This window comes from Arvicanthis niloticus, chromosome 29 (genome assembly GCF_011762505.2).
Source record: "Arvicanthis niloticus isolate mArvNil1 chromosome 29, mArvNil1.pat.X, whole genome shotgun sequence".
Lineage (NCBI taxonomy): Eukaryota > Metazoa > Chordata > Mammalia > Rodentia > Muridae > Arvicanthis > Arvicanthis niloticus.
The window spans coordinates 22,451,680-22,466,322 of record NC_133437.1 but is presented as its reverse complement, the minus strand read 5'-3'; the positions used below and the strand labels follow the sequence as shown (position 1 = coordinate 22,466,322).

Here is a 14,643-nt window from a genome sequence, read left to right as displayed (position 1 = left end):
TGTTTATTTACTGCAACCTGAGGCCCTAAGGCTCTGGGGTTATGATTACATTGGTTATCACATTAGGCACTGGAATGTAAGGCAGTCTGTTCACTGGAGGTTTCTTATGTTGAACACAGTCTAAGAGGTCTCACCCCTGTTGGGAACAAGCAAAAGAAACTTATTCTAAGTAATAACATTTTGTTTTCAAACTCCATTTAATCACAGGGAGAAACTAAATTTCCCCAGACCTCAGGGGAGCTGGGAACTTCCCTCTAGCTGAACGGCTTCTGTTGTAAGCAGTTGTCTGAGTTCAGCCATCTCAGGGACAACTTGTAAGGAGACAGACAGTTGTCTGAGTCCAGTCATCTCGAGGACAACTTCTCCATCTTGCTGACAGGGTCAAACAAGTTCGTGTTCCCAGGCCTAGGAATGAACACCTCCCCCACTTCTCCAAATGTTTTCTTAATTGTCTGCTAACTGTAAGAAATATAGAAATGGCTGTTATCGAAGCAAGGAACATACATTATAAAAATGTATAATCAGTCTCCTGCTCTAATGAATTAACTAACCCCAGTGCCCCGCTTTTATATATAATAGATTTTTTTTATATAACGCTTTTATATATAATAGATTTTTTTCTCATATAATCATCCTGGTAATCATTTCTCTGCCCTCTACTGCTCCCCATCCTGTGACATTAATTTTTTTTAAAAACTTTATCTTTAATGATGACTTTTAAATGCTTTAACCTCCCTTGTAACCCACTACCCACCAAAGGTAGTGGAAAAGAAGGAATGTCGGGGAAGTGGACTTGTTTAGAAAAGTTTTTTGGAGCAACTTCCATCTGTGTTGTCTGGAAATTGGCAGTTCAGTTAACAGGTTAGCAGCAGCAGCTCGATCCACTCGAAAACACTTCACGGAGTCCAGTTTGGTAGAGTCGGGACACAAACACAAATCAGCAGTTCCTAGTGGCAGTACCTAGCAGAGACAGCCAGGCCTCAGCCTCAGCCTCAGCAGGAGGGACCAGGAGGGATGCCAGGAGAAGTTCTCAGCTGTGCCTCTCTCAGGGAAGATGTGAGACCCGCGAGCCTTGCACACCCGGCTCTATAAGCTCAGCCTCAGCCACTGTCCACTGAGTCCTTCTTTACGCTCCCTCCAAACATCACCTGTCTTCCACGGGTCTTGCCTCGGTACGTGCATCTGTCTCAATGACATCGCTCTGCCAGTCAGCCTGAGTCCTCGAAAGCAAGAAGAAACAACAGCACATCACCAGAAGGTTTTTTTGGCATGTTTCTCTCTATGGACCCAACAAATGTAGCTCAACTGTGCAATGAAGGTGTACCCCGACACATGGATCTCATTAACAAAAAGTCTCTCATCACGTATCCTTTTAAGTGCCTGTTTTAGCAGAACATCCTCTCTCCTGTGTCTGCTTCAGTGAGACATTTCTTCATCAGTCTGCCCTAGCCTTTCACCTGTGTCCACTTGAGGACAACGCTCCTTCCCATGCTTGCCCCAGCCAAACACCATCTAACTGACTTTCCAAAGAACCCTTAGGTGTCCACTTCACCTTCCCTTCCCGATACTCCTCCCATCAGGATCCACCACCTTTCTGTTTCTCATTAGGAAACAACAGATTTTTAAAATATAACATAAAAATATAATAAGTTAAAACAAAACCAAACACATTGGAGTAGGAAAAAAAAAAAAAAAAACAAATAGAAGAAACAGAGCCCAAGAAAAGGCACAAGGAACAGTCATAGACTCAGAGACCCACTCATTCACACACTCAGGAATCGCGTAAAAACAAAACTGGAAGCCATGATGTATGAACAAAGGAGTTGTAGGGAGAGGGAAGGAGAGAGAACTAAAATTTTAAAAAGTAATTAAAATGTTAAAAAAAAAAAAAAAAAGCCCTGAGTCAGCATCATGAGAAAAGAGACCTCCGAAGACGCCATTGAGTTTGTTTTCTGTTGTCTATCCACTGTCTGGCGTGTGGCCTACCCTCAAGAGCAGTTTGTTTCCTCATGAACTTCTCTCAATGTGCCTGAGAACTACAGCTTTGTTTGAAGATGAATGACACAGCTGTGTTTCTAGGTACTGGGAGCTGACCCTTAGGAATAGGGGTGGGCTAGTAATCGGGGGTACTGAGGAGGTCCACAGGAGAAAACAAAGCAGAGTGCTCCATCAGGGTCTGCCTACTCCCGTGGGAGAGGGGGCAGAGAGTGAGGAGAGGCCACAGCAGGTGGCCTGCTGTGCATGGGTGGAGAGCAGCGTGAGCCTGGGGAATTGGATTTGCAGGAGAGAAGAAAGAGGTGAAGATCTGCAGTTAGCCTACCTGCTTCTGCTTCTCTGCCTGGAGGGACAAGCAGGGTTTGGTTTGGTTTGGTTTGGTTTGGTTTTTATACAGGGTTTTACTATGTAGCCCTAGTAAGGCCTGGAACTTGTCCTCTAGACCGGGCTAGCTTCAGACACACAGAGATCCCCCTGCTTGAGCTTCCTCAATACTGGGGTCAAAGGCAGCACATGTCTTTTTATAAGGTGCATGTTTACAAAATGGCCACATTGCTGTAATTTGAGGCTGGTGTTTGGCCTTGGGAATGTCAAAAGGTGACACCTGTACAGGTCCAAGTGAGGACTTGATGGTTTCTGCAAAAATGGCTTCTGTAACTAGGCAACTGTTATCATCATGACCAACACATCAGAAGTGTTTTGGTTTTGCTATATTTTATTTATTTATTTATTTATTTATTTATTTATTTATTTATTTTGAGACAGGGGTTCTGGTTCTGTTTCTCTGGCTGTCCTGGAATTTGTTATGTATGCCAGACAGGCCTTGAACTCCCACAGACTCTCCTGCCTCTGTTTTGTAAGTGCTGGGATCAAAGATGTGTGCCACCTGGCTAGAGGTGCAGTTTAAAGTAAAGTTAATGGGAAAGTACACGTTGTTCGGCTCTGTGGCCTTGAAAATGAATGATCTTCTTTAAAAAAATATTTTTATTATTTTTAAAGTTTCAAATGTATAATTGTTTTACCTGTATGTGTCTCACATGTGTGCACTGACTGAGGAGGCCAGAAGGAACCGGGGTTACATCTGGTTTCAAGCTGCCAAGTGGATGCTGGGAGAGCAGCCAGTGCTCCTAGCCACTGAGCCATCTTTCCAGCCCTGAAAACGTATGATTTCCAAAGTCAACTCAGAGCAAATAATTCAAATCAAATGAAGTAGGAAGCTTGGTGGGGCTTCCTGTTAGTTCCAAAATCCCAGCATGCCTGGTTCTCCCAGTCTGTTTGTAGTGCCTAAGCCCCAGCCCATATTTTTTTTAAATTTTTTTCTTTTATTGGATATTTTCTTTATTTACATTTCAAATGCTATCCTCTTTCCAGGTCTCCCCTTCGGAACCCCTTTCTCTTTCCCCTCCCCCTGACTCTATGAGGGTGTTCCCTAGCCACCCACCCACTCCTCCCTTCCCACCCTGGCATTCCCCTACACTGGGGCATCGAACCCCCTCAGGCCCAAGGGCCGTTCCCCCCACTTATGTCCAACAAGGCCATCGTCTGCCACATATGCGGCCAGAGCATGGGTCCCTCCATGTGCACTCTTTGGTTGGTGGTCCCCTCCCTGGGAGCCCAGGGAGGTCTGGCCAGTTGACACTGTTGCTCTCCCATTAGGACTGCAAACCCCCTCAACTCCTTCCCCAGCCCAAATTTTAATTTTGATTTTACCTCCCAGTTATTACCTACAAGATACCTGTGCCTTGGCCAAAGTTAATTATTCTTTTTCAAACTTGCTAGAGTTTTCTTTTTTTAATTAACAAGATAATTTTGAGCAGGCAATTCATGTATAAGGCACAAGATCCCGAGGTTCATGGTGGCTAGTGATGACCCTGTTATCCCTTCCCCTAAGCCATCTGGAGGCATTTACAAACAAGTATTCAGGATTTTATTGATTTTATTTATTTGAGTACACAGTAGGTGTCTTTAGAAGCACCAGAAGAGAGTATCAGATCTCTGATACAGATGGTTGTGAGCCGTCATGTGGTTGCTGGGAATTGAACTCAGGACCTCTGGAAGAGCAGTCAGTGCCCTTAACCACTGAGCCATCTCTCCAGCCCTCACAAATATTTATTTGTGTACATTTCTGCGAGCTTAGAGGTGTTTAATCCGTATATTTTCCCCAATGTGCCCAAGAAGTACAATATATAATGGAGTCTGATTGTTTGAAAATGTAATGACACAGTTGTGGTTCTAGCTGCCTTTGTAAAACATACCCATAGCGAACATTTCCTGATAATATAAAAGGGTACATATTGAAAAGAAAATTCTCTCTTCCAGGTAGAGACCTGTCTTATGCTTCCAAAGAGATGAAGAACTCATGGTTCACATATAGTATGAGACTGCTGAGCCTCAGAAATACCATGATCCACTCTCTCCTGCACCATGGAGAACCAGCAAGGTTGGTCTGGACTTCAGACTGAATCTGGAAGAGAGTATGTGGTAGAGGGGACTCCTGTCTGTGTCTCCAAATCTTGGGGCTGGAGAATCAGGAGCTCTAATGCCCAGGGAGAAGGATGAGAAATCGCCTTTCCTGTCATTTCTTTCAAGGCTCTCAAGAGGCAGACTTTCCTAAGTAGGTCAACTGATTGAAATGCAAATGTCTTCAGAGAACCCTGTAGACACACCTGTGCTACTGTTTGACCAGTTATCTGGGTCTCTTTTAGAGTGGTAAGGTTGGCATCTCATATCAACCAACCACAACAGAGCAAGTACCTGCAGCTAACTGCCATGGAGCTGGGACGCTAATGCACATAAGGATTTAATATAGGGGACTAGGTCTTTCTGCCATCATCAAAAGGCTAGAATGGAGCCACCTACTCAAGACCACAGTCCCAGAAAGCAAAAGGCTGTGACTTCTGCTAGAAGAGACCCTGAGTGGCTTAGTCACCGTCACTGTCACCGTCACCTCTCAGTTTCCATCTCCTGTCTTGTGGACAATAACAAGCAGACAGCTGGCTTTTCCTTCACACCCTGTCCCCCCTCGCGCCTTCCTAGTCAGGTGTCAGCGCATGGTATGAGTTTTCTTACAACACATTACCTAACAAAAGCAAGTTAAGGGAGGGTTTATTTTAGTCAGTGGTGTAAGGGTGCAGTCCATCAGGGGAAGGGAAACATGATGGCGAGAGTGTCTCTAGTCACAACAGCAGGAGTGTGAGGAACTGATGTAGAGTGAAAAATTATAAAGACCATTTTATAAAATATATACAGGCTTTTTCTTTACCCCTGGACCTGAGCAAAAGAATGCAGGTTCCAGAAGGTGGAACTGAATGTAAGATTTCAGGCCTTCACTGCCCTGGATACATCCCGGGAGGAGGACATTATCCCTGAGTCAGAGGACACTTGCTGGATTAACATTCCTCAAGCCTCAGGGAAGAGAACCCACCTGTGGGTGGGGAAGGTCCAAAGCAGGAAGACACATTCTTGACCACAAAAAAAGATGCAAGCCATCTAGGTGGGGCTGGGAAGCTAGTGACCATGATAACAGGGCAAGTGACAGGGTAACAACTGAGAAATAGTTGAGCTAGTGACAGGGCAAGACTACATTTTGAGAATACAGAGTGTATTCCACATGACCCTGATTCACTTAGGTTGTGTTCCTCTGGAATTCTCCACTATTTTTATTGTTATATTTCCTTAGCAACCTTTCACCCCCTCCTCACTCTCCAGTTTTGTGGTTTCCCCCTTTAAAAACTCTTCTCAGACTGACTGGCTTTGTCAAACTCTACTCCTGCGTGGGTGAGCAGTTTGACCGTTGGCTGCCAGCTCTCTTCCCTAATAAACCTCTGCTGATTGCATCCAGGTAAGGTGTCTTTCGAGTTTGTGGGTGGCCGTGACTTCCCGAGACTTGAGTAAAGGTCTCCTGAGTTTGGGGGTCTTCACTGCTAAGGTAGGTCCACAGGCAGGAATCACAGAGATGTGCGTTGGTGCTCAAATGTCCCGCCCCCTTTGCAATTTAGTCCTGGACTCCAGCCCACAGGATGGTGCCACCACATTTAGGGTGAGTCTTCTCTCTTAAACCACATTAAACATAGAGACATGTCCAGTGGCCTCTCTCCCAGGTGATTCCAAGTCCATATCTGTGATTAACCATCACATCCATCTCATCTAGGAGCCCAGTTTTCATGGAGGACTTTATTTGCAAAGGTTTCTGAGAGAAGTAGTTTTAAATACCCAGCCCTGAAATTCTAAAGACATTCTAGCATCCAGACAGCCGGTAAGTACAATATTCTTCCCCGTAGTTGGCACATCTTTAAATTAGCTCACTTCGAAACAAACAGGAGCATGCAGCATGCAGTTGTGCATTCTGGTTTTCCATTTGTGCTGCACTGAGACTGGGGACACCTCCGTGCCCATAGCTCTACTTCAATCTTTCTTAGGCTGTGTCCCACATCACTGTACAGAGGCACCGCAATCACTGCAACCAGTCCTCTGTGGATAGGCATTCTGATGCCTTTCAGAGTTCTACATTGCCCCTGCCTGCAGTGATTCGACGAGACCTTAGGGAAGAGGGCGAAAGAGTGAAAGGACAAGAGACACAAAGAATGAGAGCAAGTCTGGGGTTCTGATCAAGTTCTGAAACTTTAATTTTGGAGGCAGGTTATAAGGACACAGTAAACCGGGAAGTTTGGGCAAGGGTCATTGCTTAGGGCCATCCTACTATGGAATCCTTATTGTCTAAGACCAGTCCACTGTCATATCCTTATTGTCCTAGACCATCCCATTGTCGTAACCAGCTCCCAGGAAATGCCAGATGTTCTTTAAGTTCCTGGGACCTGAGACCTGTGAATGTCCTTTCTTAACCTTGTACTGACTAGACTTTCTAGAACAGCAGGTAATTTCCCGAGGTTCTCTTAGAACAGCAGGTAATTTCCTGGGTTTGGCTCCCGGCACTACATTTACAAGAAGTTATAACCTGAATTTCAGGTTTTTGTATATACAAGCAATTATACACCTAGCAATGCTTTCCTCAAACTTGGTGCATTTTGAAGGGTGAATATTATCAACATGGATCCTGGAGAGTGAGTCTTTTCTCCCACTGCAAGGTCTGTGCCTGGTTACCCCTTGTCCCCAAAGCTCCTTCATCTGAGGAAATATCATTTCCCCTGAACAACCCCCCCCACACACACACACACAGTGTTTAGTATTTCACAGAGCACTGGGCATCTAGATAAAGCAGGTAATACTAGTATCTAGTTCTGCACACAATGACACTTTGGTGACAGTCTAGGTGATGTGTTCAAAGTCATACAGTTAGTTAGTGGCAAATTTGGATTTGATCTCAAGTCTCCAGCTCTAAAGATGCACATTTCCAAGCAGTGCAGAGGTAATGTCTTATGTTCTGTAAACAGGGAAAATGTTCTCCTTCACTTTCGTATTCTTAACTTTTGCCCGATACATCTCTGGTGCTTAATAACCACGAGCTGAGTGAATGGTTACTTGGTGCTGCTTTGCAGAGAAAGATTGTATTTAGAGCTTATAATGTAACACGGAGGTAGCTTTCATTTCTCTATGAGATCCAACTGAAACAGAAAACTTTTCTGGACATTGTTCTTTCTCACTGCCTGCTAACCAGGAGACATTGAGTGGTGCCAAAAACTCACCATCGGGCCACAAGAGGGCGATGTTACTTAGAGAAGTGTGGGAAAATGCCTTCTGCGCCTTCTCCAAAGTTCTCAGAAGGAACACAAGCCCTTTTTGCTTATTGCTATGCTGACCAAATAGACTTAAAGAACAGATGTAGTTATTAGTAGATTATAACCAGAAATATGGAAACAAATCTAACCAAGGCTCTATTTTAAAAGATTAAGCTGCTCAAACACGTAGAATAATGGGAAGAACATGAGCTGGCTAACCAGCCAGGATGCAGATACCATAAGCCTAGAGCTGGAGGCATAGCCTTCAAGGCCCAGTGAGCCAGTTTCACCAGCTAAGGCCCTATACCAAAAGTTCAATAACCGCATTGCTGGCTTACCGACAGTTCTGCTAGACTCCTCCCAGAGACCCAGCAACAGTTACGCCATCACCTGCCGCCATTACTACCTGTGCTGCTGCCAGGCAGTGTATAAGAGGACTGCTCGGTATCCCAGTCCCTCTCCTCTCCTTCCTTCACCTCCCCTCCCTCCTCACCCCTGTTCTCTCCTCTCCCACATCACCTCTAACCCTCTGGAACTGTAAGCCCATTAAATAATTTCTTTTCACAAGTTGCCTAGATCAGGCATTTTATTACAGCAATAGAAAAGTAACTAGGACAATGGGTGAAGCTTTTCTGTCATTTCCAGGGGACACAATCTCATAACAGTCTCTCTTTCCCTTTCTCCTTCCCTCCCTCCCTCCCTCCCTCCCTCCCCTACCCCCTCTTTTTTTTTTTCAAGACAGGGTTTTTCTGTGTAGCCCTGGCTGTCCTGGAATTCACTTTGTAGATCAGGCTGGCCTCGAACTCAGAAATCTGCCTGCCTTTGCCTCCCAAGTGCTGGGATTAAAGGTCTGAACCACCACTGACTAATATATTCAGGCTGATTCGCTTCAGCCAGGTGTCCTGCAAAGTAGGCGGTCACTTTAAGGGACAACCTTTACCTGCTCAAACATTCTTCTCACATTAGCAGTGAGGACTCTGATGTCACCTGGAATTGTTGTTTTTCTTATTCATAGGTGTCAGGTATTGGCTTTCTTGTCCTCTGGCTTTCACAGTCTTCTTGCCTCCTCCTCCTTGATGCTCCTGAGCTCCTGAGCCTGAGGTCCGGGAGCTATGTTGCCGATGCCCAGCCACAGTGGATACATTTTCAACAATGTAACTGGGTTTCAATTGAAAAATTTTAAAATAATTACATTTATTTCTTTAAAGTATGTTATGTCTGTGCATGCAAACCCTTGCATGCACACACACACACACACACACACACACACACATGCACACAAGTAGTACAGCATTTGTGTGAAGGTCAGAGGACAACTTGTGGGAGTTGGTTCACTCCTACCATGTGGATTCTTAGGATCAAGCAACTACTTCAACAAGGCCACACCTACCCCAACAAGGCCACACCCACCCCAACAAGGCCACACCTACCCCAACAAGGCCACACCTACCCCAACAGGGTCACACCTTCTAATAGTGCCACTCCCCAGCCAAGCATATAGAAACCACCACAGTTAGCAAATGCATTTAATAAAGTTTTCTCCACGTCTCTTGATGACTTGCTAACCCTTTTTATTTTTTATTGCTGACTAATATTTTATTGTATGAATGCACCACAGTTAATGCACTCAGGTGATCTTGTTTCCTGGCAAGCTTGCCTCTCCTGGATTTGAGTATTGTGCTAGTGAGTTATTTAACCCTTTCAAGCCTCATGCCATTTGGACAGATCTAGAACTTAAAGGAGAAAATGTCTGTCATTCACTCCTGAAGTCAGCCAAATAAAGACAAGCCTGGCAAGTATTTTTGTTCACAGGTCGCACTTTTTCCCCATGCATTTGCAAGCCCTGTTGGTGTACGTATTCCAGATCTCCAACTTACTGGATCTGAATTGGCCTTAGGCCTTGGGTCTCTCCCCTCTGGTAGGATCACCTATCTCCATTTGGCTGAGGTCAGGAGGAAGTATGCTATTGGACTTATTTTATAGAATCAAGGCAGAAATGACACCATGTAATTTATAAGCAGATGTTAAATATCACGTTCTTGGAGCTGAAGGGATGGCTCAGAGGTTAGGAGCACTTGTTGCTCTTCCAGAGGATCCAGGTTTGAGTCTTAGCACCCACGTGGTGGTTCTCAGCCCTTTGTAACTGCAGTTCCATGACATCTAATCCCCTTTTGGCCTCCTCCAGCACTAGGCATGTTCATGGTACACAGACATATATGTGGGCAAGCCACCCATGCTCCCCTAAAAAGTGTTAAATCAAATTATTTCATCTCTGCTGTGAAGAAAACCATTTGCTAGATAATCTGCTTTTTAAAAAAATCACCTCATCTCAGAGGGAGGTGTCATGGAACAGGGAGAAAACATTAGATCCACGATGAACATATTACAAGTAAAAATTAAACCTTTGATGCTCTAAGTTATTAAAATGTTGAGATTTTGTACTGGTAAGCTTGCCATGGCTATGTCAAATTCCAAAGATAAATCAATTTATAGCAAGGAAAGATTAATGCTAAATTAATGCCTCGTGATTTCAGTCCAGTATGGTGTAGCAAAGTCGCTTCCCTTGTGGTGGCTGGGAAGCTGGTCTAAAAATACTCAAAGCAAAATTATAGCAACACTCAGAAATACAGAAAACATAACGAACATCAAACATATCTTAAACCATAAGTGTTACTTAAAGCCATTTAGACTGGTAGTGTCCCTGAAACTTAGAAGTAACATACAGGTAAAGGTAAGCTCAGTATACCTCAGCCTGTGTAGCTCATATACCTCAGCCTGTGCAGCTCAGTATACCTCAGCCTGTGCATCTCAGTATACCTCAGCCTGTGCAGCTCATATACCTCAGCCTGTGCAGCTCAGTATACCTCAGCCTGTGCAGCTCAGTATACCTCAGCCTGTGCATCTCATATACCTCAGCCTGTGCAGCTCAGTATATCTCAGCCTGTGCAGCTCATATACTTCAGCCTGTGCATCTCATATACCTCAGCCTGTGCAGCTCATATACCTCAGCCTGTGTAGCTCATATACCTCAGCCTGTGTAGCTCAGTATACCTCAGCCTGCGCAGCTCATATACCTCAGCCTGTGTAGCTTGTATACCTCAGCCTGTGCAGCTCATATACCTCAGCCTGTGCATCTCATATACCTCAGCCTGTGCAGCTTGTATACCTCAGCCTATGCAGCTCGTATACCTCAGCCTGTGCAGCTCAGTGTACCTCAGCCTGTGCAGCTCAGTATACCTCAGCCTGTGCAGCTCAGTATACCTCAGCCTGTGCAGCTCGTATACCTCAGCCTGTGCAGCTCATATACCTCAGCCTGTGCAGCTCATATACCTCAGCCTGTGCAGCTCATATACCTCAGCCTGTGTAGCTCATATACCTCAGCCTGTGCAGCTCATATACCTCAGCCTGTTCAGTATGTGCCTTCCACCAGTTGTTTCCTTTCAGTCTGCAAATGCATTAATAAGGCTTTCTCCACATCTTTTGGTGACTTGCTAGCCTATTGCTGAATAATAATATTTCATTGTACGAATGCACCACAGTTTATTTACTCACCCCTTAAAGGACATTCTGCTGGCTTGCAAGTTTTAGTGATTGTAAACACTTATTGTGCAGGTTTCTTTATGTGTGTGAGTTTTAAACTTATTTGAATAACACCATGAGAGAACAGCTAAACTGTCATTCAAAGCAGTCAGATCACCGCATTCCTACAACAGTAACTTGGAGTAACTATAAAAAAAAAAAAAACTCGGAGTTTTTAATAGTTGATTTTTTTTTTCTTATTTTGTGTGTATGGTGGTTTGCCTGTGCACATGTATTGTCTGTGCACCATATGGGTGCAGTATGTGCAGAGGCCAGAAGAGGGCATCAGATCCCTTTTAACTGGAGGAATGGTTGTGAGCTGCCATGTGGATGCTGGGAAGCCAACCCAGGTCCTCTGGAAGAGCAGCCAGTGCTCTTGAACATGGAGCCTTTTCTCCAGCCTCATGATTAAATTCTTTTTTTTTTTTTTTTCCTGAGACAGGGTTTCTCTGTATAGCCTTGGCTGTCCTGGAACTCACTCTGTAGACCAGGCTGGCCTCGAACTCAGAAATCCACCTGCCTCTGCCTCCCAAGTGCTAGGATTAAAGGTGTGCGCCACCACCACCTGGCTCATGGTTAAATTCTTAAGGGTTCTTTCTTTGCCTTGGGTACCAGTTCCTTCCTTGGATATATGTTTTGGAAAGATGTCCTTCATGTCTGTGGCTTTTCTTTTTATTTACTTAATATCGTCTTTCACAGAACACAGATTTTTAAATTTAATGAGGTCCTATCCCACATCAACTCTTCTTTCTTTCATGGATTGTTTTTGACGTTACATCCAAGCAGTGATCGCGTGATCACGGCCGCCTATAATTCCTCCCACTGCTTTCTAGTTTTGATTTATAGCGTTGCGTCTACGATTCATCTTTTAAATGTTCTGAACAGTATCAAGTCTGTGTCTACATTTTAAAATGCTTTGAATGCACATTCTATTCACCTCAGCATGCCATCTGTTGAAAAACTCTGTTAGTTTGTTCTGCTGCGTTGCCTTTGTCTCTCAGCCAAGGCTGAGATTCTTCGGTCTATTTGGGTTTATTCCTGGGGTTTCCATTCTGCTCCTCCATCACAGTGAGTTCTGAAGTTGGGCAGTGACGGTTCTCTGTTTTTTAATCCTTCAGTATTGTGGTGGTTATTCTGGGTCTTTTGCCTTAGTTTGGAATCAGCTTGTCAATATGCACAAGATGGTATTTTTTTTTAAAGATTTCTTTTTAAAAAAAATTATGCATATATGTGTATGTTTTTGTTTGTGAGTATGTGCACATGTGAGTGGTGGTGCTGATAGAGTCCAGAAGAGGGTGTTGGGTCCTTTGGAGCTGGGGTGACAGGTAGTTGTGAGCTGTTCTATGTGGGTGCTGGGAATTGAACTTGGGTCCTCTGTCTGAGCAGAGTATGCACTTAACCACTGAGCAATCATTTCAGTCCCCATAACATGGTCTTTTAATTAGTATTCATTGAGTCTGAGGCTGGAACTGGGACAAACTGACACCTTGACAATACTGAGTTTGCCTACATACATGAAATATTCTCATTTATTTATTTGGTTTTTTTTTCATTAAGTTTTGTATCTTTCTTTATAAAGTCTTAGAGATATTAGGCACATTTATACATAAACATTTTATTTTTGTGATAATGTAAAAGGCGATGTGCTAATTTTAAATTCCAGTTGCTCATTGCTGAGCTAAGCATGTACACAGAAATCTTGCTCTAATTAGGAACTGTTGTGTGTGAGTGTGTGTGTGTGTGTTGTGTCTGAGTGTGTGTGTGCATCTGAGTGTGAGTGAGTGTGAGTGTATATGTGTATAAGTGTGAGAATGTACGTGTGTCATTATATATGTGTGTCTGAGTGTGTGTGTATCTGAGTGTGTGTGTGTGTGTGTGTGTGTGTGAGTGTTTCTCTGGGATTTCTCACTCAGACATTTGACTGATCTGAAAACACAGATTTTTTTTTGGATATTTTGTTTATTTACATTTCAGATGTCATCTCGTTTCCCCATTCCCTCCACTCCCGAGAAACCCTCTATTCCATCCCCCCTCCTCCTTTTTGCTTTTATATCATTTTAATTACATGCAAGTATTTAAGGTCAGTTCTAGGTTGAGGAACTAGCAATACAATAGATGCAAATAGACAAGGAACAAGCAAGACAATAAACACAAATAGACAAAGAACAAGCAAGGCAATAAACAAAGTTCTATGAACACTCCCGTGATCACTATTTCTAAAGGCTTATCAGGATGACCAAAATATTTGAGCCGACTTCCCTGTCCTAGCCCAAAGTCATTTTCATGTCTGAAGCCTACTTCTTTGTTCTAGCCTAAGATTTAGATTCCTGCTTGAAATTACTTCTTTGTTCTAGCCTAATGTCAGATTCCTGCCTGAAGCCCACTTCCTCATCCTTGGCCCATGTCAGATTCTTGCCAAGCAGCCACAAAAGCTCTCCTCCTCTCCCCCTTTTTTATTCATAAACAAGACTGAGCTTGTCTTAGATCATTCTGACAAGAATGCCTTCACTTGGGAGGCAGAGGCAGGTGGATTTCTGAGTTCGAGGCCAGCCCGGTCTACAGAGTGAGTCCAGGACAGCCAAGACTACACAGAGAAACCCTGTCTCGAAAAACCAAAAACAACAACAACAAAAAGAATGCCTTCCTTACATATTCCTATCGTGGAATATGTATTATCAAAAACTTCTGTCTTAGGTTGGTAAGGCTCTGTGCAGAATCTTACCTGTCCTTGGCTTGCCAGCCTGTTAAATTAATAACTGTCTGGGGTGCACAGATCTTTTTTTTTTTCCTTCCAATCTTTATGCTTTTTATTTTCTTTTTCTTACTGCGTTATAAAGAGCTTCTAATAAGATGCTGAATAAGAGCAGTGAGAGTGAACATTTTTGTCTTTTTCTGGACCTTTTCACATCTATCTATCTATCCATCTATATCTATGTACTATCTATCTCTATCATCTATTATCTATCTCCTATCTATATATCTATGCATCTATCCACTATTTATCTCTATCATCTAGCTATCTATCATCTATCACATCTATCTATCATCTATCTATCGCTATCATCTGTCATCTTTCTATTGTCTATCAGCTATTCTCTCTCTCTCTCTCTCTCTCTCTCTCTCTCTCTCTCTCTCTCTGTTGTGTGTGTGACTCAAGTGCATTCCTGTGTGTGTGTCATCATGTATGTATGTGTAGGACAGAGGACAGCTTATAGGGGTCAGTTCCCTTCCATCAAGTGGGTTTCAGGGATTGAACTCAGGTCACCAGGTTTGGCAGCAAACATCGTTACCAGCTGGATTGTCTTACTGATCCCTTTCTTACTGGTCTTATCTGGAAAAGGGTAGCTACTGTGACAAAATGGGATTTATCCCAGGAATATAAGCTTTTTAGTAT

General features: G+C 43.6%; 1 non-coding gene across 1 annotated transcript; it reads right to left on the bottom strand.

The window, feature by feature from the left end:
- Positions 1-8,545: 8,545 nt before the first annotated feature.
- LOC143440500 (U12 minor spliceosomal RNA) lies at positions 8,546-8,696 on the bottom strand. The gene has a single exon (XR_013108155.1). It is a non-coding gene; the product is annotated as a U12 minor spliceosomal RNA (small nuclear RNA).
- Between the last annotated feature and the right edge of the window lie 5,947 nt (positions 8,697-14,643).